The 25,267-nt window shown below is 43.3% G+C and overlaps 1 long non-coding RNA gene across 1 annotated transcript; it reads right to left on the reverse strand.

The window, feature by feature from the left end:
* Positions 1-12,569: 12,569 nt before the first annotated feature.
* LOC117869838 lies at positions 12,570-19,535 on the reverse strand. Its single transcript, XR_004643859.1, has 4 exons — positions 19,455-19,535; positions 18,537-18,644; positions 15,203-15,373; positions 12,570-13,110 (listed from the first exon to the last, which is right to left on the reverse strand). It is a non-coding gene; the product is annotated as an uncharacterized LOC117869838 (long non-coding RNA).
* Between the last annotated feature and the right edge of the window lie 5,732 nt (positions 19,536-25,267).

Genomic DNA, 25,267 nt, shown 5'->3' on the forward strand with positions numbered 1-25,267 from the left:
ACCCCCCCCCCCCCCCCCCCCCCCCCCCCCCCGCAACTGGCTGAGATTGGCCAGGCTTCTGCAGCACTCTACAAGCTATGCTTGGTATGTTGGAAAGCACGGACGGCGCTGAAGCTTACCATGGCCGCATGCAAGCCGAATTCTGTTGCCCAGACCTGTGATTGATCTCTAGCAGCAAAGCCACAGGCACTCAGCATTAAGAGGCAAAATGCGACCTTGCACAGAAATCACATGTGCTATGTAATGTGAACAGTGTTGGTCACCGTGAAAGAGTATAAGCATTGTTCTGCAAAATGTAGCTTTTAAAACAATTCTCTCTTTTTTCCCCTCCCTACAGCAGCTGCAAATTCCTCAAGCCTCCCTCCTCCATCCCGAAGGTTATCACAGATAAGGCGTCGTAAGAAGAAGACGCGGGAGGACATGTTTTCTGAAATTATGCAATCCAGCAGGAGTGACAGAGCTCATCTGAATGAGTGGAAGGAAACAGTTTCAAAGTATAGGAAAGAAGTCAGTGAACGTGAGGACAGGAGGGACCAACGTGAGGAGAGGAGGGACCAACGTGAGGAGAGGAGAGACGATCGAGATGAGAGATGGCGGCAGGAAGACCAGAGGATGAAGGATGCAACGCTGGGGCTGCTCCGGCGTCTGGTGGAGGTTCAGGAACGGCTGCTGGAAAACAGACTGCCGCTTCAGCCCCTGTTCCACCCTCCCCCCTCCCCATGTTCCGTATCCTCCTCACCCAGACGTGTAAGAACGCGGGGGGGGAGGCTCCGTACACCTTCCCATTCCACCCCAGTAGACAGCCCAAGCAAAAGGCTGTCATTTTTTTAACCTTTTCTTTGTGGCTTTTTCCTTCCCAGCAATCCTCCTCCCAAATACCACCCGGGTTCCCTCCCTCTTTTTCTAATCTATTAATAAAGAATAAATGATTTTTAAATGATAGTGACTTTATTTGGTTTGAAAGAAAGCTGGGGGAAGGGGCAGGGTGGGTTCCTTACAGAAAATCAGTCAGTAAAGGGGGAGGGTTTTCATGAAGGAGAAACAAACAGATATTTCACACGGTAGCCTGGCCAGCCATGAAACTGGTTTTCAAAGCTTCTCTGATGCACAGCGCTTCATAGTGTGATCTTCTAATCGCCCTGGTGTCTGGCTGCGCGTAATCAGCAGCCAGGCGATTTGCCTCAGCCTCCCACCCCGCCATAAAGGTCTCCCCCTTACTTTCACAGAGATTGTGGAGCACACAGCAAGCAGAAATAACAATGGGGAGATTTCTTTGGCTGAGGTCAGAGCGAGTCAATAATGAACGCCAGCGGCCTTTTAAACGGCCAAATGCACATTCTACCACCATTCTGCACTTGCTTAGCCTGTAGTTAAACGGCTCCTGACTCCTGTCCAGGCTGCCTGTGTATGGCTTCATAAGCCATGGCATTAAGGGGTAGGCTGGGTCCCCAAGAATAACTATAGGCATTTCAACATCCCCAACGGTTATTTTCTGGTCCGGAAAGTAAGTCCCTTGCTGCAGCCCTTTAAACAGAGTAGTGTTCCTGAAGACGCGAGCGTCATGAACCCTTCCCGCCCAGCCCGCGTTGATGTTGGTGAAACGTCCCTTGTGATCCACAAGTGCTTGCAGCACCATTGAAAAGTACCCCTTGCGGTTTATGTACTCGGTGGCTTGGTGCTCCGGTGNAGCACCATTGAAAAGTACCCCTTGCGGTTTATGTACTCGGTGGCTTGGTGCTCCGGTGCCAAGATAGGGATATGGGTTCCGTCTATTGCCCCACCACAGTTAGGGAATCCCATTGCAGCAAAACCATCCACTATAGCCTGCACATTTCCCAGAGTCACTAACTTTCGTAGCAGCACCTGAGTGATTGCTTTGGCTACTTGCATCACAGCAGCCCCCACAGTAGATTTGCCCACTCCAAATTGATTCCCGACTGACCGGTAGCTGTCTGGCGTTGCAAGCTTCCACAGGGCTATCGCCACGCGCTTCTCAACTGTGAGGGCTGCTCTCATCTTGGTATTCTGGCGTTTCAGGGCAGGGGACAGCAAGTCACAAAGTTCCATGAAAGTGCCCTTACGCATGCGAAAGTTCCGCAGCCACTGGGAATCGTCCCAGACCTGCAACACTATGCGGTCCCACCAGTCTGTGCTTGTTTCCCGGGCCCAGAATCGGCGTTCCATGGATAGAATCTGCCCCATTAACAACATGATCTCCAAAGCACCGGGGCCTGTGGTTTCACTGAATTCTGTATCCGTGTCTGTGTCCATGTCCTCATCATGCTGCCGCCGCCGCTGCCTCCTCTCCTCGTTTTTCTGGTCCTGGCTGAGCATAAACTCCACGAGAACGCGCGAGGTGTTTGCAATATTCATGAGTGCTGTCTTGACCTCAGCGGGCTCCATGCTTGCCGTGGTATGGAGTCTGCAGTGTTCACCCACCCAGGAAAAAAGGCGCGAAAATGGTTGTCTGCCGTCCGTTGCTTTCATGCAGGGAGGGAGGGAGGGAGGAAGTGAGACTGTACCCAGAACCACCTGCGACGATGTTTTTTGTCCCATCAGGCACTGGGATCTTAACCCACAATCCCAATGGGCGCGGGAGACTGCGGGAACTATGGGATAGCTATGGATTTGCTACCCACAGTGCAACGGTGCAGAAATCGACGCTAGCCCCGGTACTTGGACGCACACCACCGAATTACTGTGCTAGTGTGGCCGCACTCATTTCGACTTTATACAACCTGTATCTCAAATCCGAATTATCTAAATTCGGATTAATCCCGTAGTGTAGACATACCCAGAGAATTGAGGGTGTTTAGTGTCTCTCAGGAGGTATTCAGTAAGGTTGCAGGATCAGAATCTAGGCAGGCACTTCTGAAAATTAGGTTCCCTCTCTGATGATGATCCTTATGTCTCTCAGTTACCCTTAAGGATTATAACAGCTTGCAATATTTGCAGAGAGGAAATGTATATTAGAAACAGTACTGCAGCCTTTGATAACACAGGGGCAGCCCTCAGGGACTTTCAGATGGACCTTTAGTATAAGACAATATTCCTTTTTTTCCTAAGGAGCTCTGCAGTGAGGTAAAATGGATGCAGAATTTTGTACTGTTGGGATATTTTTTTATCTCCAATAAGCACCAGATGATAATTTGTAATCACTAAACTACTTATGCAAGCTCTCTTTGCAACATTCTGTGGCATGGCTCCTGAGAGGAACTTCCTGTCCACTTGCAAAGAGGAGTCAGACAGTGAATTTATTCTATGTTCTTGTCTTTTCTTCCCTTGCTTCTCTAGTTTTCGCCCTTGTGAAATAATAAATTCAACTTACAAAGCACTGGAGCACTCCCCAGAGAAGCACTAAGGCTGCTGTTTGTCAATATAAAACCATTTTAAATTGCTTTTAAAAAATTAAAGACTGGCCTCTGAAAGCTTAACAAATGACAGCAGCAGAGGGCAAAATGGACTGAGAAAAGTAGGAAAAAGAGCTGAAAAGGAATAAATATGGGGTTGCCAGAGTGGTCAAACTGCAAAAAAGCTTAGGAAGAAACAGGTTACTTGTACTTTAAAGATGTACTTTGAAGATGTACTTTAAAACTGGGAAGAGGTGGCCATACGAGTACCTCAATTCACTCTGAGCCCTCTCATCTTCCCCCAGTGCTCCTGTCCATCCAGTCCCCAGCAAGCTCCTAACCTGTCACATTTTATGTAAGCAAGACTACAAATCTGGTGGTTGCTTAAAAGTGTTTGCCTGTTTTTGTGTCATATCCAAAATGAGACTTTAAGCACGGTATAAACAACAGGGTTATCAAGTTTTAGGCGTTCTACTGTTAGAGGAAGTTTGCTCCTAATTCAGCTAAGTATGTGCTTAAAGTTGAGCACATGCTTAAGTGCTTTATCTAATGCATAGCAATTTAGTTAAGTACAGAGCCAAATACTTTCAATATTTAAAATTTGCTAATTTTGGTGTGTGTGTGTGTTCTTCACCCCCTTCCCCCTCAGGAATGATAAAAAGTAGTAAAGGCTTTAGCAACTCTGAAAACAGAAATGAGAACCAGTCTTGTGGTTGATCTCAGTTCCCTGTATGCTTTTGTGCATGTTCTACCAATCTCAAAACAGAACATACAAATGTGGGCTAGACGGGGGGAAGGGGGGAGAGGGGGAATTCTACTGATTACAATAGACGCGTAGGAGTTCAGAGTTCTGGATTCTGTTCCCAGCTCTTCCCCTAAATCATTGTGTGACCTAGGACAAGTCATTTAATCATGCTGTTAAAAGCTTTCAAATGCACCCAAGTGATTTAAGATTTTATTTTATGTCATTTAGGCATTATGTCTGTCTTGTTGAAAGTTAATGGACTTGGGCTCCTAAGTGCCCAACTTGCTTTTGAAAACAGGACTTAGGCTCCTAATTCACTTAGGATACTTTTGAAGATTTTTGCTCTTTATGCCTCAATTTTCCCATAGGAACAAGGGGCCGATACTACCTACGTCACAGGAGTTTTATGAGGATTAATTCATTTCTAATGTAAACTTATTTGAGATCATTCTATAAGAAGTACAGTGTATCGTTCTTTCCATTACACAGTAGGGTATAGACTATAGAATCTGTTATAGACTCTTATTCCAGTTTTCAGGCTGAATAGTAAATAACATGCAACCAGTTTAATAGTAAATAATAAAATGGTCCAATGCTGCTCCCATTAAAGTAGATGGTGGAACTCCAATTGATTTTCAGTGGAAGCAGAATAAGGGTGAGTTCTCTAGTTATCAATGTGAAGCATTAGAACTAACTACTTACATGATCTTATCTGCCTTTTTCAAAAATAAAGCAATTAAATGTAATTGCCATATTAATTACCAAAGTCATAGAAGTAACACAAATACATTTTATTATTGTCTCATCACTATAATAGCTGCATAATTTCTTCCTTCCCATTTGTATTTTATATATTTAAATAGAGAGGAAAAATTGCCATGAGAGCTGTTTAGTGGGCATTTAGTTAGCCATTCATTCTTCAATAGATTTTTAAGGCCACGTTTTAAATACTATATTGTAAAGGTAGCGAGGCTAAACTGAAACTAGCATGAAGAATATTGATGAAATATGCTCAGTTTCAAATGATGGCAATATCTCACTTAACTACAGCTCTTCTGAAGGCTCAGTTTCCCATTGGGATTGAACTGAACCAATCCACTGTGTAGTTTCAGGTTAGTTTTCCTTCTTTCCACATAGGATTATTTACTCCTTCACCGCTCCTGCATGAGCAGAGTCACGAGTGTCATTTGGTAGCACTGAAACTGCTTTCTCCAAAAACTAAGATGGGATTCTTGTACGCTTTGTTTCACAGCCTGGTTGGACAAATGGACCAACTTTTGTGGTGTTTCCTTTCTAAGCAAGGAATGCTGTGCTTTTTAGTTCAACATTTTGCTATAGCAGGATAACAGCATCATTACTGGCATCATTCTTTCTTTGAAGCAAAACTCATTCACTCAACCACAAGGGTTGGGAACATAGAAAAAGGAGTTTGTGGCCAAACTTGCATAGGAACTGCCAGACAGGATCAGACCAATTTTTCCATCTAGCCAAGTATCCCTTCTCCTATAGTGGCCAGTACCAGATGCTTCAGAGGAAGGTGTAAAATATTCATAATCTGCAATGTTATGCATGAATAAACCTGGGGCACATCCTGCCTTTTTTCCCCTCTAGTTTCTCATCATTGTTCCTTTCTTTATCAGGTTCAATTTCCACTGTCAACAAAGCTTCCCTTGCATCTAAATCAGACAGCGGAATAGTAATTTCCAACCAGCTAAATATAGGCAGATATTACAGCAATAAAAAATGAAGGCTGGGTCACACATTTTAGGACCATTGTCCTTTTTTAAAAATGTGGTTTGATTTCTTGACTGAGTCTTTCATTCCTGGAGGTGGGGGCAAGCAGAAATCAAGAGAGCCCAGGAAATGGCAATTTTCTATAGTTTTACCAGGTAAAACCAGCTATCGTTTATTTGTATTTTTGCAAAGACGCTAACAATTTCCAAGGGAAGGGATATGTACAAGATGGAGAGTAGCCTGTTATGGAAATGTTTACTGTTACCTGTGCTAAATGTGTTGCTGTGTGTACCCTACATTGGGGTTTAGAGGCACCCAGAATTCTAGGATGAGATTTTCAAAAGTGTTTGGGTACCTCAATTTTTATATAACTTGAGAAACCTTACAGGAGCCTGACTTTCACAGCTGCTGAATACTCACTTTGTGCAAATCAATCCCCTTTATTGCATGTCAAGCTGGCTATCCAAAAATTGATGTACCCCAAGTGATCATTTTATAAAATCTAGGCCTGTCCACATTATTGTGATAACAAGAGAGTTCTCTTGTAGCTAGATACAAAATAGAGCAGGTCAAGATAAAATCATTCCATGGGGGGCAAAAGTGAGACGAGAAATTGATAGATTTATGATTCAAAAAAAGGTTCCATAAAATCAAAAAGAGGAAAATACAAACATATGGAACATCAGCCAAATATAGTACAAGGACATGTAGTGATTATTCAGTGCTGAATGGAAACAATTGTATCACTTGGAAAATTGATGGCTATCCAATTTTGTTTTTCATATAGTCTGATATATTGGGTGTTCAGTGTCTAATGTTAGAGTGTGAAGACTTTTTGTGCACCTCTGCTAGCAGGAAGGGGCTCAAATATCATGCCCCTGATTTGGAGAGGTCAACTATGGCTCATAAGGGAATTCCCTCTGGAGGAGAGCAGACAGCCCTTTCACTGAAGGACTAAGACAACTCACAGTCCATACCCGATACCTCTAACAAATACCTCCCAGTTAAACAAGTAAGACAGGAATTAGTGTTCTGAATATTTTGAAGGTGAAACACCAACTAGGGAAATAAAACCAAACATTTTAAAATAAAAATGCTCACACTTCCATACACCATAATGGGGGATGGAAAGGGTATATACTTAGCTTTTTTTCTTAAAAAAAAAAAAAAATTAATACCACAGGCTAGATCCCCATTGATATCAATGGGGCAGGATCAGGTGGAACTAACATTACATGACTCATCATTCAGATCACAATCTGCAAACCTAACTTATCTCAGTCTATTTACACTGTAAGCTCTTCAGAGCAGGGACTATTTCTTATTATATGTTTGTACGGTGCCTAGCGCCTTGGGACCCCAAGGTGCTAGTGGCATACAAATATGTAGAGGTCTATTAAAGTATTATAAACTGTTTCTCTCCCTGTCGCAGGGAGGGTATGACCTCAAATACACTGTCTTGTTCATAATCACTATTTCTGTTTGCTGTAGTGTGGAAGTCTCTCTGAAGGCAAAGGCACACCATGTACAGTATCAAAATACCAGCCACCTAGAAGCAGGCACCCACCATTCACCATCTTCCATGGCCCTCAAAACTTGGCAAAAGTACTGAAATCCTCTTCCATTTTGAATGGGTGGGCGTTTCAAATCCCCCATAGATCAATGTGGTGTTTAAAATGGAAAAGAGGAAGGATCCCCACTCAGTCAGATGACTCAATATCATTGCCGCAGTTTTTCTCCAGAAAACATCAAGGCTGTTTGAACACAAACTGCTTTAAAATTACCCACCAATGGCAGGCAGCTGCATCAGAAGATGGCGCAATGGATTTGTTACTAAAAGTGCCATAAATCATGTTTTGCTTTGCTTGCTGCTTAGAGGGTAATTAAAAAGCCATTTAAATGGAAAATAAATTATGTGGAAAACAGAAATTGAATTTTCATGCAACAAAACAATTCAGTTTTAACTGCACCTAGGGCCCATAGTGGAAAGTTCCATTTTGTTTCTTTATGGGGCTTCCAGTGTAAAATGCCCCCAAACTCTAGTGAACCGTGTTGTATATGCAGCTTGACCCAAAAAACTTGTCATAGCTCAATCAAACTCTTGTGACTAGATGCTCTATTTATGTGAATACCTTTCTGGAGCTGTTCCTGGCAAATGAGCGCATGGTATGAAGCGGTATAAACTCAAGATGAACGGTGATGGTATTGTGGCACCTTAGAGACTAACAAATTTATTAGAGCATAAGCTTTTGTGGACTACAGCCCACTTGCATCCGAAGAAGTGGGCTGTAGTCCACGAAAGCTTATGCTTTAATAAATTTGTTAGTCTCTAAGGTGCCACAAGTACTCCTGTTCTTTTTGCGGATACAGACTAACACGGCTGCTACTCTGAAACCGGTGATGGTATTTGAGTAAATCACACCAGAGATTGTGCCCTCCTCTTTGGGTAGGAGGCTTATTTCTCACTGACAGTGCTTTACCCAAAAACAATGGTAGTTAGTCACAGCAGGGCCTGCAGGGTCCCTTCCATACGGAACAGTCTAAGGGCATGTCTACAGTACGGGCACCTCAGTAATGCAGCTGCAGCACTGAAGCTGTGCCACCATAGTATAGATGCTGCCTAGATTGGCAGATGGGGAGAAGGGGGGGGTTCTGTTGCTGTAGGTAATCCACCTCCCTGAGCAGTAGTAGCTAGGCGGATGGAAAAATTCTTCAGTCAAACTAGCTGTGTGTCTACACTGGAGGTTACTTTGCTTTAACTATGGGCCTCAAGGGTGTGATTTTATTTTTTTTGCACCCTTGGGTGACATACTTAGGTCGATCTAAAGTGTAGACCAGATCTGAGGCAGATAATACTACCTTGTGCAAAAAATGAAGATAGCATTATCACTAATAAGTCTGTTTTTCGGTTAGTCAGACTAAATCAAAAAATAATCGGCTGTGGAACAAGCAAACCAATCTTAAGAGCATAATTTTCTTTCTAGCTTTAGGTTAACCTACAGTCAGGCCGGCAGAAAACCCCAGACCTGAGCAAACCTGACCTCTGGGAAAGTGTGGGCATGAAGCAGATTTTTGTAGCTGAAGCCCATCTATCCTAGAAATGGCTGCAGGCATTTTATAGTGAAAGTCATTTAAATCCCAGAAAGCACATTGCAACTGAGAGTCTCCAGAAAGACTTTTCTTTGGGGATTGTTTCCATTGCAGGCCATCAATGGTGATTTTAAGCACCATATCAATTAGACCTGTTTTGAACGGAATTATATGACGAAAGGAAGCATGGTCCAGTCTTTCTGGACTTCAGTTCCCAATCTGTAAAATAGGGATAATAATGCTGACCTACCTCACATGGGTATTATGAGGGCAAAAATGCATTGAAGGCCATGAGTTCAAGGCCATATAAAGGTATGTCTACATAACTAAGAAAAATCTGTGGCTCACCTGTGCCAGCCAACTCTGGCTCACAGTACTCTGGCTGTGAGGCTGTTTCACTGTTGTGTAGACTTCTAGGCTCGGGCTGGAGTCCGGGCTCTAGGACCCTGTGGGGTGGGAGCGTCCCAGAGCTCAGGTTCCAGCCCTAACCCAGAAGTCTACACAGCAATGAAACAGCCCCCCAGCCCACTCTCCGTGACCCCGAGCCAGCTGGCACAGGCCAGCTGCAGGTTTTTGGTTGCTCTGTAGACATACCCAAAGATACTTAAGATAGGTATTGCTTAAAAAGATGATGACAACTAGTGGTCTTCCTTTATGATGTCGCCAACATTGCTAATACCACTGGAGTTAAATCAGTGTTAGCAATAGTGCCCTAGTGTAGACTCCCAGAATTAGAACACAGCAATCTTTCTGCTGGATAATCCAAATTAGGTTAGATTAGGCCTAGTCCTGCATGGAACTAAGAGGGACCATCACAAACTCAATCCTTGTATTTCCAGCCTGCAAAGTGCTGTCAGTGGTACTAGAATCCCTATGGGAAGGTGGGGCCATGGCCTCCTCTTCTCTTCTACTCTGGCTGGCAGACATGAGCCAGTTTTGTGGAAATGCATGCTGAACCCTGTGACAGAATGCTTCTTGGACAAAGAAAGCCACAGTGCAATTTAAGTGTTACTGCTTCCCCAGAGCTTTTGGATGCACTGTGGCTTTCTCAGTCCATAAAATATTATGATCTAAGTAGTTTAAACACTAGATCGAGCTAGATTGGATCCAGTGGAAGGCTGGATTAGACTCAATATGAACACTTCATAAAGCCTGGATAAGATTCGGGAAAACTGAACTGATCACGGTGGTGGGGTGGGGAATGTAGAAAGCTGCAATGACAGCTTTATCTGACTCTGGCGGTGTCTAGGTGGGGGAGGTGGCACCTGGTACACTCATGGACTGTCATCTGTGGCTGATTCTTGGAATGGCCTCGATAGGTTCTGGAGAGAATTGTGTCCAAGCCTTCCATGGCTATGGGGTGGGAGACATTTACTGCAGTGAGACTCCTTTGAGGACAGAAGGGAAGTAATGGAGGGAGAAACTCTATGTGGGGAGGGTGGTTGAATACCTTGGAAGGCCCCCAAAATAATTTCATTTAAATAAATGTTATCACATCTACATATTTACCCTTGTTTTGTCTGTGGGCCTCTAGCAATTTTAACCTATGAAGCAATTATTTGTTTCCATCATAGCTGTTATACTTTGGGTTGTTTGATTTATTTTTCCATGGGGATGAAATCATGTTGCATGCATTTCATTCATGATGGACATGGAGAAGGCAAATAGCCAATGAATAAAAATAGGCTGACTTGCAGAATGTACTTTTTAGGACAGATTGGGCCAGACCAGTCATGTTTATACTACTGGTTATTTTTATCCAATTACCAACAGATGCTTGGTACCAAATGGGGTAGGAAGTATTTCTGAGCATAAGAAACGGCCATCGCAGAACACATGGGAATTTCCAGTGGTCTAGAACTCAGGAACAGGGTAAAGGAGTGGATGAGTTGATGTGGTATAGGTTCTAGATATAGTTTACAGTACTCGCTTGTGCCTATTTTCTACTGTATGTCTTCATCAGAGAGATCCGAGTATTTTAGGAAATTTAAACCCACAAAACTGAAAATAGACTTGATTCAAACAACCTAGAAATGTTGTGACCTTTCCAATTGTATCTTACAATAAAAAGACCAAAAATGGGGCTTTCAAATATTAACAGGATGCTTGCAGCAACCCAGGAATTGGGGAAGGACTGATATATTACTTCACCACTCTTCCACTTTCTTTGATCAGCAGCCAGTTTTCTCTGCATAACAGATACAAGATGAAGAAGGCGGGGGGAGGGGGAAAAGAATAGGCTAAATGCATAGGACTAGGATATTTGAAAAAGAGATGTACATTTCAATGTTAGGAATACATTTACAATACCTTAAATTCAAGTCCATTCTCTAGAGATGTAATGTTTCAGAGTAGCAGCCGTGTTAGTCTGTATCCACAAAAAGAACAGGAGTACTTGTGGCACCTTAGAGACTAACAAATTTATTAGAGCATAAGCTTTCGTGGACTACAGCCCACTTCTTCGGATGCAAGTGGGCTGTAGTCCCCGAAAGCTTATGCTTTAATAAATTTGTTAGTCTCTAAGGTGCCACAAGTACTCCTGTTCTTTTTTAGAGATGTAATGTCACCCACAGTAAAGTAATACAACATATCCTGATTCTATAAAATATTACTTTAAACATGTGTGATGGAGTGACTACCATAGTCAAAACTAAATGGGGCTACAGTAGAGAATTTCTGGTAAACATTGGCCTGCATCAGAGGTCAGCGTTGAGCCCCTTTTTGTTTGCAGCTGTGGATGAGTGAGACTATACGAAGGGATTTGCCTTGGAAGATGCTGTTTGCAGATGATTTAAAGAGTGTGGAAGATTGTGAGATACAACAAGGCAACTTTGAATAGCGGCAATATAGTTTTGAGCTGGCTAGCCTGACGGTACATGTTAGTAAGACTGAGGTTATGATATCTAAGGGAGGAGCACTCACCATACAGGATATTACAGGCAGAGAGCTTAGAAGAGTGAAACAACTTAAATACCAAGGATCAATGGTGGCTGATGATCGTGAAGCCCAGGATCGTACTAAAGCTGCATGGTGCAAATGGCAACAGCTGACCCCAGTTCTCTGTAAACAAAAGATGCCAATAAAGTTAAAAGGTAGAGTATAAAACTGCAGTTTGACCCATCTTAATGTACGGAACAGAAACTTGGCTTGCCACAAAAAAGGAAATCTGTACGCTCTCCACCATGGAAATGAAGATGTTGAGGTGTGCCAAGTATTTGAACTTCGTGATAGAAAATGAAACAAGATTGAAAGGGGATTCATGCAGTTTGCTCCAATTGAAGACAGGTTCAGGGGTGGCAGGTTTGTATAATTTCTAGTGATGCCCAGACGGGTCCAAGTCTTGCCCCTCCCTCCCCCCACACCTGCCTGGGAGGAAGTTTGGGTGCAAGAGGGGTGTGGGCTCTGGGATGGAGTTTGGGTGCTGGGTGCAGGCTCTGGGCTGGGGTAGGGGTTTGAGGTGCAGGAGGGGGTGCGGAGCATGGGGCTGGACCGGGGATGAGGCATTTTGCGTGCAGCAGGCAGGCTGCCCTAGGGCAGGGGCCAGAGAGGAGGACTCCCCCCACCCCCCAGCCCTCTCCCTGCCAGCAGCAGTGAGCTCCGGGGGAGCGGGGACCCCCTCCCCAGCACGACACTCACACAAGCCCCCCCAGGTTGCTGTTCAGGAGGTCCCGCCAGGATAAGCTCCCTCCCCCCTGGAGTTGACTCGGAGTCGCCTGCTGGGGAGAGGGGTATGCCATGCACCTCCTCCGGCGCAGCAGCAGCCGCCTCAGCCTGCCCCTGGCACCGCTCCCTTGTAGCGGGTGGTGGCAACGGCTGGCGAGGGAGCGCAGCGCGGAGCTGCAGGGGGCAGCTGTCCACTGCCCAGGGCAGGCAGGGGCAGCAGGCAGGGCTGGTGGAGAGACCCGGCCCTGAACAATGGTGGAGCCCAAGCCCCTGGGCCCTGAATTTGCTGGCGCCCGGGCACCACAGGCCCATATAACTCACCGCCCCTGGACAGGTTGAGGGAGGCTAGGCTATGTTGGTATGGGCATATCCAGTGGAGACTGGAGAACTGTGTCAGTACAATGACCCTTGCGATGACCATGGATGGAAGATGACCAAAGACTCGGCACGTGGACTGGATACCAGTGGACCTCAGAAAGACCAATCTGCATGACAGCCTGGCGTACGATCATGAGTTTTGGAAGAAGGCTGAATAGGAAAGTTGCAAGAAAGAAAAAGATTAAATACCTTCCTAGTTAAGTAATTAAAAAAAATAATAATAAAATTCAGTCCTCTGTGTCATTCATTCAGACCCTCCACAACAAAGTAAAACAGAAATCTGTTCTTGGTTTTTTGTACATCTATGATCCAGTCATAGAGGTTTGAATCTGGTACTAGAGGTAAAAGATTGGGCTTGGCTCCTAAATCATTCAGCTTGTGTTTGCTTTTGCCACAGTTGCCCCAGCAAAGCAGAATACTAGGCATATTCTCAGTAAGTGATCTTGCAGACACATATAAAATTGTACTTATTGCTCTTCCTTGCATAAGGATTGCATTTTAGATGTTCTAACATAATGAGGCTTGTTTTAGTTTAAGGTTGTGAAAGAATTAGGAGTAATTTAAGTGACTGTATTGTATTTTATGTCTCATTATGTAGACTATTTTATCATCTTTCTTAACAGTTAACCCTATTTCACTTCCTCTTTCGTCTTCCTTCCATGCTTTATGGCACCACAATGCAGTGTTTCATCATAAGTTAAAGATTTAATATTTTCTTCTATTTTTCCAATTCTTTAACTATCCCCACAAACTAAAGTATTTGGCATATTCAGATCACATCACATTCATGGGAAATATTTTACTGCTAGGTCCCCTGTCAAATAGGCAGTGAGACTGCTGCTTATTACACCACCCACGCACAGTCATGTCACTATTACCTTGTCTTCTCCCATTTGTTTTTCTCCAACTGTTGTCTCATCATAGACTGTAAACTCTTTGTTGCAATGCCTGTCTTTTTTCAAAGTGTGTACAGCCCCTAGTACATGGGGACTTTGAGTAACGTGACCTCAGAGTAAATGTTTTAGATCATTATGCAATAAATTGAGTGTTTAATAGCATGACCTCTTTTAATTACTCTGTCACAATACAAATACTAAATAATTACAATAATAAATTTTGCAACTATTGCATTCAGCTTTGAGCAGGGCCATGCAGAAGTTCTTGGAGGGCCAGGGCAAAGTTTGTCATGACGAAGGGACAGCTGGGCCAAACTTGAGTGACTCTGCAACCCCATGTGCCAGGTTGCAACACCACTCAGTTCAGGAGCCCTCTCAAATAGGGGGCCTGTGGCAGCCTGAGCCTTTTGCCCTCTCTTCCCCCCCCCTCCCCCCCGCCAAATGGCCCTGGCTTTGAGCATCTCATAATGGAGAGAATTCTGCAAAGAGTAACAAACGGGACTAAGGGACTGGTGTCACTGACATGGGAGGAAAGATTAAAAAGCACAAAATTATGTACAGTTGACTAAACAGTGACTGAGGGGAGCTCTAGTAATTGTCTACAAGTATCTGCAGAGTGTAAACTCAGCGGAGAGAAAGAAACTATTCAGAGTGTCAGTCACTAATGCAGTGCCACAATACAGGAAAGCTGCCAAAGCTACTGCTCCAGTGGTGTGTACCCACTCAGTCACCCAGAAACCACCTCTCTGGGTCCACTACTCTAAAGTGTGATCTTCTGTTGTGCAGCTAACGCTGCTGTGCCAACACAAGGAGATACGGGATTAATATTTATTTACCTACCTACCACTGCTCGCTTTTCCTCCAATCAAGAGTCTGAAAGTACCATGTATTGTTCTCCTCCTGTCTTTAGCCATTTCCCTACTGTGTCACCTCATTTACATAACATTCTCCTGAGCATCTCAAATTGTTTTGATGAGTGCTTTTCTATTTGGTTTTGGATTCATTATTTCTCCTATTTCCGAACTAGGTAATCTCAGCCCAGGTGCAAAGGCAGCCGACAGCCCTGTTAAATTAAAAGCAATGGGCACAATATAAAAGGAGTTTCTTCTATCTCATCTGTACAAGCCTGAGATTGCTGCCTGGTGCATGGACTATTTCATTTGAAAAAGAACAAGGAAGAAATCATCATGATTTGCAGCTCTGGGATAGGCAATGGGATAACTTACCACTTGGAGGGATCTTCTGTGCCTTTGTAAACTTGGTAATGCCAAAAAACACAACATTTTGAGCACAGGGGGGCAGAGGGAGGGGACTGGGGGAAATGAGCTCTTTCTGCTAAAACCTACCAATCATGTCGACCTTCCTCTGCATTACAATTTCAGCTGAAATGATTGAAGCTGAAAGATTGTTATGCTTTTCTTTGGCAGCTCCTTGGTGCATTTGCTGGGAGGTGACCTAAATGTTTTTCAAAGGTTTAGCTCAGCCTGCACTCCCCATGCTCTTGACAGTCACGGAAACTGTAAAGAAAAGAGAGGACTCACAAAGGAATTTATGGTCTCTGCTAAGAATCTGTGCATTGCGTTGGAGCTGAGCAACTTGATAGGTCTATCTGGGAGAACCCTGATTCTTAAAATAATAATTTGTGTTTGAAAAGACCCATTAGGCAACTGGTGGATTCTCGGTCACTTGAAGTCTTTTAATCAAGATTTGAGGACTTCAGTAACTCAGCCAGAGGTTATGGGGCTATGGCAGGAGTGGGTGGGTGACATGCTGTGGCCTGCGATGTGCAGGAGGTCAGACTAGATGATCATAACGGTCCCTTCTGGCCTTATCTAGGAGTATGATCTAGACCCTCTCCCCCAGCACAACGATTCCTTACAATATCTTTCCTATTGTTTTTGCCTAGTTTAAATGCCCCAACGATGGGGAGACTTCCACCACAGCTATGGGGAAACTGTTCCCAGTATTATAGAATGCCCTCTTGGGAAGATCTTCTTGATATTAAACCTTAAATTTTCTTTTGTTAATTTTCGTCCCAGTGTCTCCCCTAACTTGTACCACACTAAGTAATTTCTCTTTTAGGGCCAGATGCTGAGCCTTTATTCACACTTAGAATCATCTTACTTCAGTACTAGTCCCATTGGCTTCAAGGGGGCCACTTATGGAGCAAGACCTTACCCATGTTGAATAATATATCAGAATCTGGCCCTGAATGTTTCCATCCTTCAAATAGTTGCAGATGCCCGTTTTTAGTCATTGCTTAGCCAAGAAGAACCTATTTAGTTTCTCCAATCTCTAATAAGTCACTCCCTCTTGTTCATTAGTCACTGTTAATTACCCTCCTCAATACATGCCGTGAATGCAGCAAAAAAGCATTTTGTGAAAATTCCTGTGAATAAAACACACTGATTCACTCCACCAGTATCCTAGACCACCTTCACTTGATTATGTGTTAACAGTTGAGTAAGCAAGGTTTTGTTCACAAGAGGGTTCATAGAAAGAAAAATCTTGGTGAATTCTGGTGTACATAAATATCCTTGAGAACAATCACACTGAAAATGCTATAATGGCGATTATGGAAAAGTGGTCTTATTATTTGCACAGTAGATTTGTCCAGCTGATAAGAATATTTGTGGCTAATTAGGTCACCTAATCAGGGAACGGAAATGATGTCATATAATTTAGCTGATCAGTCATGCAGCATGAACAGTGACTATTCGTAGTCCCTAGGTTATCAGAATCAATTTGTTCCGAGATCACCTGCATACAGAAAAAGAATATATTAATCAGATGTTGATCTGTAATCAGTTCTGGGCACCTTAACACTGGGCCGATGTAGAAAAGTCAGAAAAAATTCTGCCACTTCCCGGCTCAATCTTGTGATGCTTCAATAGATGCAACCCAAAACTGCACTATGCTTTTGTTTTCCCCTGCCATTTTGAACAGCAAACTCGTATCCAATTTTCAGGCCACTGACACCCTAGGCCTCTGCATTACTGTTTCCATGGTTTTGTCTTCCTTTATATTACACATACACACACACACCCCAGCCCGGGGATGGGGGGAAGAGGTAGAGCAGTGGTAAATGCTACTATGCGATGCCTGCCTGTAATGTTTTCACCATTTTTACTGTTGAAATTGTAGAAACTGACCATGGTACTTAGAATGGTTACTGAAGAGAAAAAAGTAATATGACAGAGATATTGCCCTAAACGCTGGTGGTGTGCACATTTCTAGGGTCGCTACAACACTAGAACCTAACTTGGGTGTCTTGGGCCATAAAAGTATGTTGCCTACTGGCATTAAAAGTCGTGGGGTAGAGGGGAATATTCCAAAAGCCGTGCATCCTTTTAGGATACATCTACACTGTATCTGGGAGAATATTTCCCAGGGCAGGTAGACAGGCACAAGCTCGCTCTGCTTGAGCTAGCACACTAATAGTAGCAATGTAGCTGGGGCAGCAAGATGGGCAGCAGCTCCGTTTAGCCACCTGTGTACCACCAGGTGTCCCAGTGGGTTTGTACTCAGGCAATTAGTCTGCGCGGCTGCCTGTGCTATCCCTGGCTACGCTGCTCTTTTTAGCATCCTAGCTCAAGCAGGATCCCAGCTACAGTGCAGATGTACCCTTAAAGTGCAGCTAGAAGGTTACATTTCTCCTATCTAAAAAAAAAGAACAGGAGTACTGTACTTGTGGCACCATAGAGACTAACACATTTATTTAAGCATAAGCTTTCGTGGGTTACAACCCACTTCATCAGATGCACAAAGTGGCTGGGAATGGAATGTGAAAACGGGCAGAGGCTAATGATCTATGTAGTTAAGAAAGGGTTTTTCACACACCCACCCAGAGGGAAGCATGGTGGCTCATCCCCTCCTAGTGCCTGCTGGGCCACCTCTCTCCCTCTCTGAGCACTGCAAAAGACAGTCAAGTGGTGAGGTAATTAAGCTTTTATTGGACAAAACTGGTTCAATAAAAGCTATTACCTCATTCACCACGTCTCCCTAATATCCTGGGACCAACATGGCTACAACTACACTGCAAGAGGCAGCTCCTGGCCAGGCATTTTGCCAGTTAGCTGTGGGGCTGCACTGTGTGACCCTGCCGATGGAGGAAATAAATCCTGGAGGAGTAGCTGATGCTGCTCTGAGCAGCATTAACTAATCCCAGGTTTTTATGTGAGCTTCAATATGCAAAGGAAGGGGAACAGACCATGTAGATTTGCTGTTATCTGGCTCCTTGCCAGCTCCTCCCCTCCTGTGTAGCTTGTCAGCTGCCCAGATATTCTGCAGAGGCAGGGAAATATCTCACGTAATCATCCTTCACTGCCACATGGTCCCTCCATGACATTGTGTGTTCAGTTTAGCTTCCCTCCTGCTCACGACTGGGCAGCCCAGGAGCCCTTTCAGTAATATTCATGTAGGAGACTACATTTGGAATCATGGCACTTTCTTTGTTGAAAAAGAACAAAGAACATCTTTCACACAATGGAACAGACATTCCAAGGGACGGAATAGTTTCTGTATTTGTGCAAAACTCCCCCCCCCAATATTTATGTTAAAATGCTAATTTAAAAAACACATGCAAAACCTTTCCATTGGCTTCAAAATATCTGCAATTCATTGATATATGCCATAGAAGCTGTTGGAAAGTTTATAAGTGCCATTTGTTATCACAGTTACCTTAGATCTCCCTATGGAAAGTCTTGTTTCAGCCTGCTGTGGTTATTAGCAAATGTTGACTGTTCAGCGGCTGTCTCTAGGCTCTGCAAATATTCCTCCAGCAAGAGTCTGGATTGGAGAGGGTAGATGGTAGAATAGCACTTTTTTATGAGTTCACAAAAGAAACTGCAGTAATTAATTTAGAAAGAAAATGAGTCAACACAACAGTGCTGAGAAATATTTTTATGGAATTGTAATCTACTTCACATATGTAGTTGTGTGTGCAATAAAGGTTCTGATTTTTAACAGGTTGCCACTACATATATGTTAACGGAAATAAGATGATAGCAAAAAACAAACACCCCCGCCCCCCAAAAACAAACAGGCAAAGCCTACATAGCTAATTCTGCTGTTTCCATACAATTGCAAATGTAACCCATTGAGAGCCATTAGGACTAGCATGTACTACAGAGGGGAGGAGATTAAATAAATAAATAAATTAATTAATGGAGATATCCCATCTCCTAGAACTGGAAGGGACCTTGAAAGGTCATCGAGTCCAGCCCCCTGCCTTCACTAGCAGGACCAAGTACTGATTTTGCCCCAGATCCCCAAGTGGCCCCCTCAAGGATTGAACTCACAACCCTGGGTTTAGCAGGCCAATGCTCAAACCACTGAGCTATCCCTCCCCCCTAGAATGTTGTCATAAAACTGACAGCTCTTTTTAAAAGGCCATGCCCACATTAACACTTCATGGCTGAAAGCTAGAATTTTTGATGCAACTCAATTCCATTTAACCTTCACAAGCAGCTAAGAAGGAACCCCTGCTCCCTCAGCACCCCCTCTCATGCACACAACTGCTGTTGGAAACAAACCACATTTATACACACCCAGATTGATATAAATGAGCACACATTTGCTAAGGAAACTTGGAGTTACCTCGGTAAGTATGTAGCAATAATCCTCAGACCGAGCTCCCCTCCGCCATCATGCACATTGTTTGAATGCTCAGTTTTGCTCATAAGAGTGCTCTTGGGCAAGAATGTCGATTTACAGCAAACGTATTGCAAATGGAATGGGCTGATTACTTAACTCTGCAGTCCAAATTAAATAAGTGGGTTGCTTTTTTTAGCTACGCAAACTGAGTGCAAGTGTGAGGCCTCTTAGTTTTCTTTTTACTCTCCCCAATTTCTTCTCTAATTCCGGTCTGTTATTGCATCTCCACCAAGCTGGAAATCATTCGTGAAGCTCGTTCACTCCATTCCCTCTTGGGATAACAGCAAGGATCAGACAGAATTGCCTTTTGCTTTATGAAACAGGCACTAGCTCTGCTATGGGACGGCTGGGAAGTGCTTGTCAGGTCCTTTTCATTATCAAATGGCACCCAGCTGGAAGTCTGGAATTCGGAGACGCAGGGGGAGAACCACGTGTGCATGAATTGTTAAAACTGGCTACTTGCTGGGGGGAAATTATCCTGCAACAATTGAATAGCTTTGCCTCTCACTGGAAGAAAAGGTAATCCCAACGGTTGCTAAAAGCAGAAGAGAAACCAAACTCCTCCTTGCACTGTCTGTTCAGAATCTGATTGTGGCGGCTGCTGCTGCTGCCTTCTTGAGCTTTTTGCGTTTGCTGCAAAATAATTTGCATGTGCAATATTTAAAAAAAGATAAATATACATAATAAAATGAGAGGTGAGCAGAGATCTGAAATTCTCATTTGGCTAGAAACTGACCTTAAATTGCCACTAATTCCTTGTGGAGTAAGTAATCACACAGCTCTAGCAGCCTTGGGATTTAGTTTAAACACACACGGAATGAAAGCATACTGCTGATCAGTTTTAAAGTAATAGTTTTAAATGATGTGCAGCTGGCCACAAGTCAATATTAAATCTAAAATATTGAGTCTGTTAACTCTAAGGCAAAAGCCAATGCATAGGTTCTAGGGTAACCAGATAGCAAGTGTAAAAAAAATCGTTATGGGGTGGAGGGCAATAGGCGCCTATATAAGAAAATGCCCCCAAAATCAGGACTGTCCCTATAAAATTGGGACATCTGGTCACCCTAGAAGGATCCATTCAGGAAGATTTTCAGAGGGGATGCCTCTTCATGAAAGAATATATCTGTGTTACTGGATTCTGACTGGTGGGGGTTCACAGCCAGAGCCCATGACAACAGTTCAGACTATTACCCTCTCAAATCCAAACTAGTGAATGAATTGGAGGAATCTTCCGCTTACCTGACTCCCAGAAAAACATGCTTAGTTATCCTTGTCATCTGTGACAGCCACAGACAAATCCCATATTGGATATCAGTCTTCCCCTGATATGGAGCCCCAGTGCTCACCTGTCACTTGGTCTAGAAACATGTTAATTGCTGTGAAATTGGTCTAGTTCTGTTCCATGGTTCCGTCTTGCAAACAAAGAAAGGGAGTGCAGCAACAATAGCTGTGGAGTTCTCCTTTTAGGCCCGATCTACACTTCACATTCAGATCGACCTAGCTATGTTACTCAGCAGTTTGAAAAGTTCACACTCTGGGGCGCAGTAGTTCAGCCAGCCTAACCCCTGGTGTAGACACGATTACGTCAATGGAAGAATTCTTCCATCAACCCAGGGCTACCACTGCTTCTGGAAGCTGATTACCCACATCAGTGGAAAAACCCCTTCTGTCAAAGTAGGAAATAGCTACAGGATGGCATTACAGCAGCAGAGTTGCAGCACTGCAGCTGTGCCATTGTAGTGCCCGTAGTCTAGGCATACCCTTACGCTCTTTCTCTTCCTTTATTTCTCACCCTGACCTATCACAAAAAGCAAGTATTTTTGTTTTGCCTAGATTAACAAAAATAGCTAAGGCTTAGAAGCCTGGTGTTCATTTGACTCCCATTTCTTAGAGGTTTGCACACAATGCACTGTGGTTTGAACTATTGTCCTGACAGTGTCTAGCTCAAATTACAAGTATTTTAAGAAGCAATGCCAGGCTTTGCTTTTTTTTTCATTGTGAGCAATCAGTTTTGTTTTGTTTTCCTGCAAGGAAAACTGTGGTATGTTAAATAGGGACTATATCTTGTACATAGTACATTGCTTCTAATGGCTGTGCTTCCATCTAAATCGCCTCTACTCCAGCCATAATACATTTCACTGAAGTAACATGCTGGCAATCAGCCAAGATATTAACTGAATTAAGTCAGCCTAAATGGCGAGATTTGATGGCTAAAGTAGTCAAACCAGGTTATTTTATAAAAGATAAATGTTGGGAGGGTTTTACAATTAAGTAAAGCTAAGAAAAAAGTTTCAAAACTTCATACACACACACACACACACACACACACATATATATACATATGAAGGATTTCGTGTTAAAATAGCCAGTAACAGGGCTATATAGCTCAGGCAGTTAGTAATGGGAGTAATTAAGTTTTCTCATACTTCAGACCTTTTTTGCCCTGGGATTTTAGCCACCTATGAGCGCAGCCATGCAAACCCCTAGTCCAGAATTGATTTACACCTGTTCAGTTCAATTTGCCTCAGTGCAGCTGCTCTAGGTGGTTAAAATCGCAGTGTAGGCAGGGCCTCAGCCACCGGTTTGTATTCAGCATAGGCCAGTAGTGCCACAGTTATTACCAGTTGGTAGCTGGTTTATAATATGAATGAATTTGATCCAGTCCAGTTTATGGTGAAAAGTGCCATTTTTAAAATAGACACTGAACTGGCATCTTTGTTGGCAGTTTCAGCAGATAAACTGCCTGGAAATGGAACTAACCTCTTTCTTTGTGCTGCAGCACGTCAGGATGGCCCAGAGACACTTGTACTGCTTTGTGCTGGACCCACATGCTGTGGGTTGACAGAGGACATCAGACTCCAGAGATGTCATCTTTCATGAACCTGTATTCACTTTGAGAAACCAAAAATACTAAATAAGGAACTGCAGTTAATGATGGTATAGCTCCTTGAATTGCTAAATAAGCAATTCCATCAAGTATACTGTGTCATGTATTTACATGGTGTCATTTCTGAAAACACTCTTTAAAAATATAAAATTGATATTGTACAAAATCCTGTGTGTGTGTGTGTGTATAATATAAATTTTTCTTGCCTTCCAATATCTTCTACAGGTGCATGTCACCTTTCCAAATCCATTCCCTGAAGTCATTACCTAAATTAATCCAAAGAGAGAAGCAGTACTAATCTTTCGTATGTTATTGCAGGTCATAAACTGAAGACACAATCACACCACCACCCTACCTAGCTAGAGTCTCCAAACCTCCAAGCTCATATGCTTGTCTGCTTCATACATCTTACAAGCTCACAATATTCTTCACATCCTTATATGATCAGGATTTGCAGTTGAATCAATGTAGGGTAGGACAAAATAAAAACCTAGTGTTAAAACAGCACATACAACTCCCAGTCATCCTGACTAACCTAGCATTTGGGTTTGGTTTTTGTGGGATGATTTTTGTTTGGTTGGTTGGTATTTTTTTTTTAATAAAAAGCCAAAAGCTTCTCCCTAAAGCAGACCGTATTAAAAATGTGATCGCAATCCATCTTCCTCCTTACAGCTCCTCCAGGCTTCTTCATGAAAGAAAAATGCTTGGCTCCCCAGCAAAACTCTCAGGCTCCAGGGACATATTCAGAGATGTGATTAGTTTCAAGCAGGATTTTTTTAGTCAGGGTCTCTGTCTATAAAAAGCTCAGACACACTCGTACTTGTGCATTATTAATCGGATCCTCATTGGTGCTGCTTGTGTTCCCCATTAAGACTCAACTTCAAGGTCTCTTTACTGACTGCACAGTTTCATGGACATGAATCAGAAGAATTTTTGTCCTAAAATTTTATGCACCTCTATTCTGTGGGCATTAGGACCCAGGTGGTGCCTTCCCTCCCAATGTGCCTTGGGGCAAAACTGAAGAGAGACTCCAGCTAGTAGGAACAGAAGCTGCCAAAGCAGGGACTTCTGGACATTCAGGGCATGTCTACATTGCAGCCAGGGGTATAATTTCCAGGACCCACATTAGTTTTGATCAAGCTCGATGCTAAAAGTAGCAATGTAACAGCAGCCGCTTGGACTAACTACCTGTGTATAATCCCACCCGATCCCCTGGGCACATTCAGGCAGCTAACCCAAGCTGCTGCAGCCATACTGCTAGCTTCAGCACACCAGCTCAAGCAGAGCTAGAGTGTGTAAGTCTGCCTGCCCTGGGAGTTGCACCTTCCAGCTGCAGTGTAGACATATTCTCAGAGACCTTTCAAGAGTTTTGATTAGACTTTCTCTGTCCTGGACTGATTGGCTGTTTGTGCCAAACCTCCCCCTTGCAGTCTCTTCACCTCAGCGTCACTCCATACCTGCCACCTTTTACCTTCTTCTCCCCTGCCCTGTCCCTCTCATGCTCCTTCCCTTTAATGGCCCTTTGCCCTTTCCTTTTCTTTCCATTCGTCTGCCCCCTTCTAACTAAGGCCATTTGTTCCAAATATTGTCTTGAGACTAATAAAGCAAGAGAATCATATAAGACAGTTTAAACATTCTAGGCTGGATTCTCTGGGCCAGCTGGCCTGGGCGTGGCACAGGAGCAGACAAAGGTAGCTTTATGCTACTTTTATGGTGTCTGTCCTACTCTTCCCCACCACTCCCAGTTCTTGGGATGTCTAGTCACAAGTCTGATCCCCAGCATGAAGTTGCCTATGGCCCCAAGGGACTGTTCCAGCAATTGGAGATGACTAAGTTTTAGATATGTTCTTGCCACTTCCTCTTTCCCCAAACATGCCCACAGAGCTAGATGTTGAGGGAGACCTACACGATCAGCATATTCCCCTATTTAGGGGGGATCCTCCACTGGACAGTTCTGCTCCTTTTTATGTGGCACAAATTAGCATTAATAGTCAAGAACTTAAGGCCTGATCCTGATTCATTAATCCAGTTGAGTTACTCCTGATTTATATTAAAGTCTATGGAGTTGCACTGGTATAAAGCCGGCAGACATGAGAACAAAATCAGGTCCTACAACTGGTTTTACAAAATGTTATCATATGTTATGCACTTGCCAGACAAAGGTTTTCATTGTATGTGTGTAGCCAAGGTGACCCACACAGATTAGGACTCATTACTTATTACAAATAGGTTATCCAAAATATTTGATAAAAACGATAACACTTTAAGAAGGGCAATTGCATGGAAGACCTGAACTAGTCAGGTGATTGAAGATTCTTGATCTTCAGTCACGTGTCTCATAAAGTAACAGTGGTATGTGGTGTATCTAGTAGCAACATGCTATCTTCCAGAGCTTCGGAATGGTTAAGCATCTAAAAATCTGGACACTATCAAAAGCTTATCTGAACTGCAGAGGCCTCTGGACCTTTTTTAAACAATCAAACAAATTGGAAGCAAGGTTCTTATTTTAACTAAATTGGCTTGCACATCCCTACTATCTAATGTACTTGCACACCTTGTCATCTGTTGGACCTAAACTGAAACCCTGGACCTGAACCATAACAGTGAGGGGCTTGAAATCAGAACCCGTATCTTGGTCTTAATTTCACAGCTAATCTCTCTCTTTATTATCCAAACACTTCCAAACTTGGGAGGTTTGAAATCTGAATCAGAGTTTGACTTTCATGGCTTAGGCTTATTTCTAGTCATCACTTTCAAATTAGAATCCATATGCCTAGCATTGAAAAATGAAAAATCTACACAAATTAATCCCCTTAAGTTTTAGCATGTATGGCACATACTCTGAAAAATGGCATTCAAGGATTCTATA

Source organism: Trachemys scripta, chromosome 1, assembly GCF_013100865.1.
Source record: "Trachemys scripta elegans isolate TJP31775 chromosome 1, CAS_Tse_1.0, whole genome shotgun sequence".
NCBI lineage: Eukaryota > Metazoa > Chordata > Testudines > Emydidae > Trachemys > Trachemys scripta.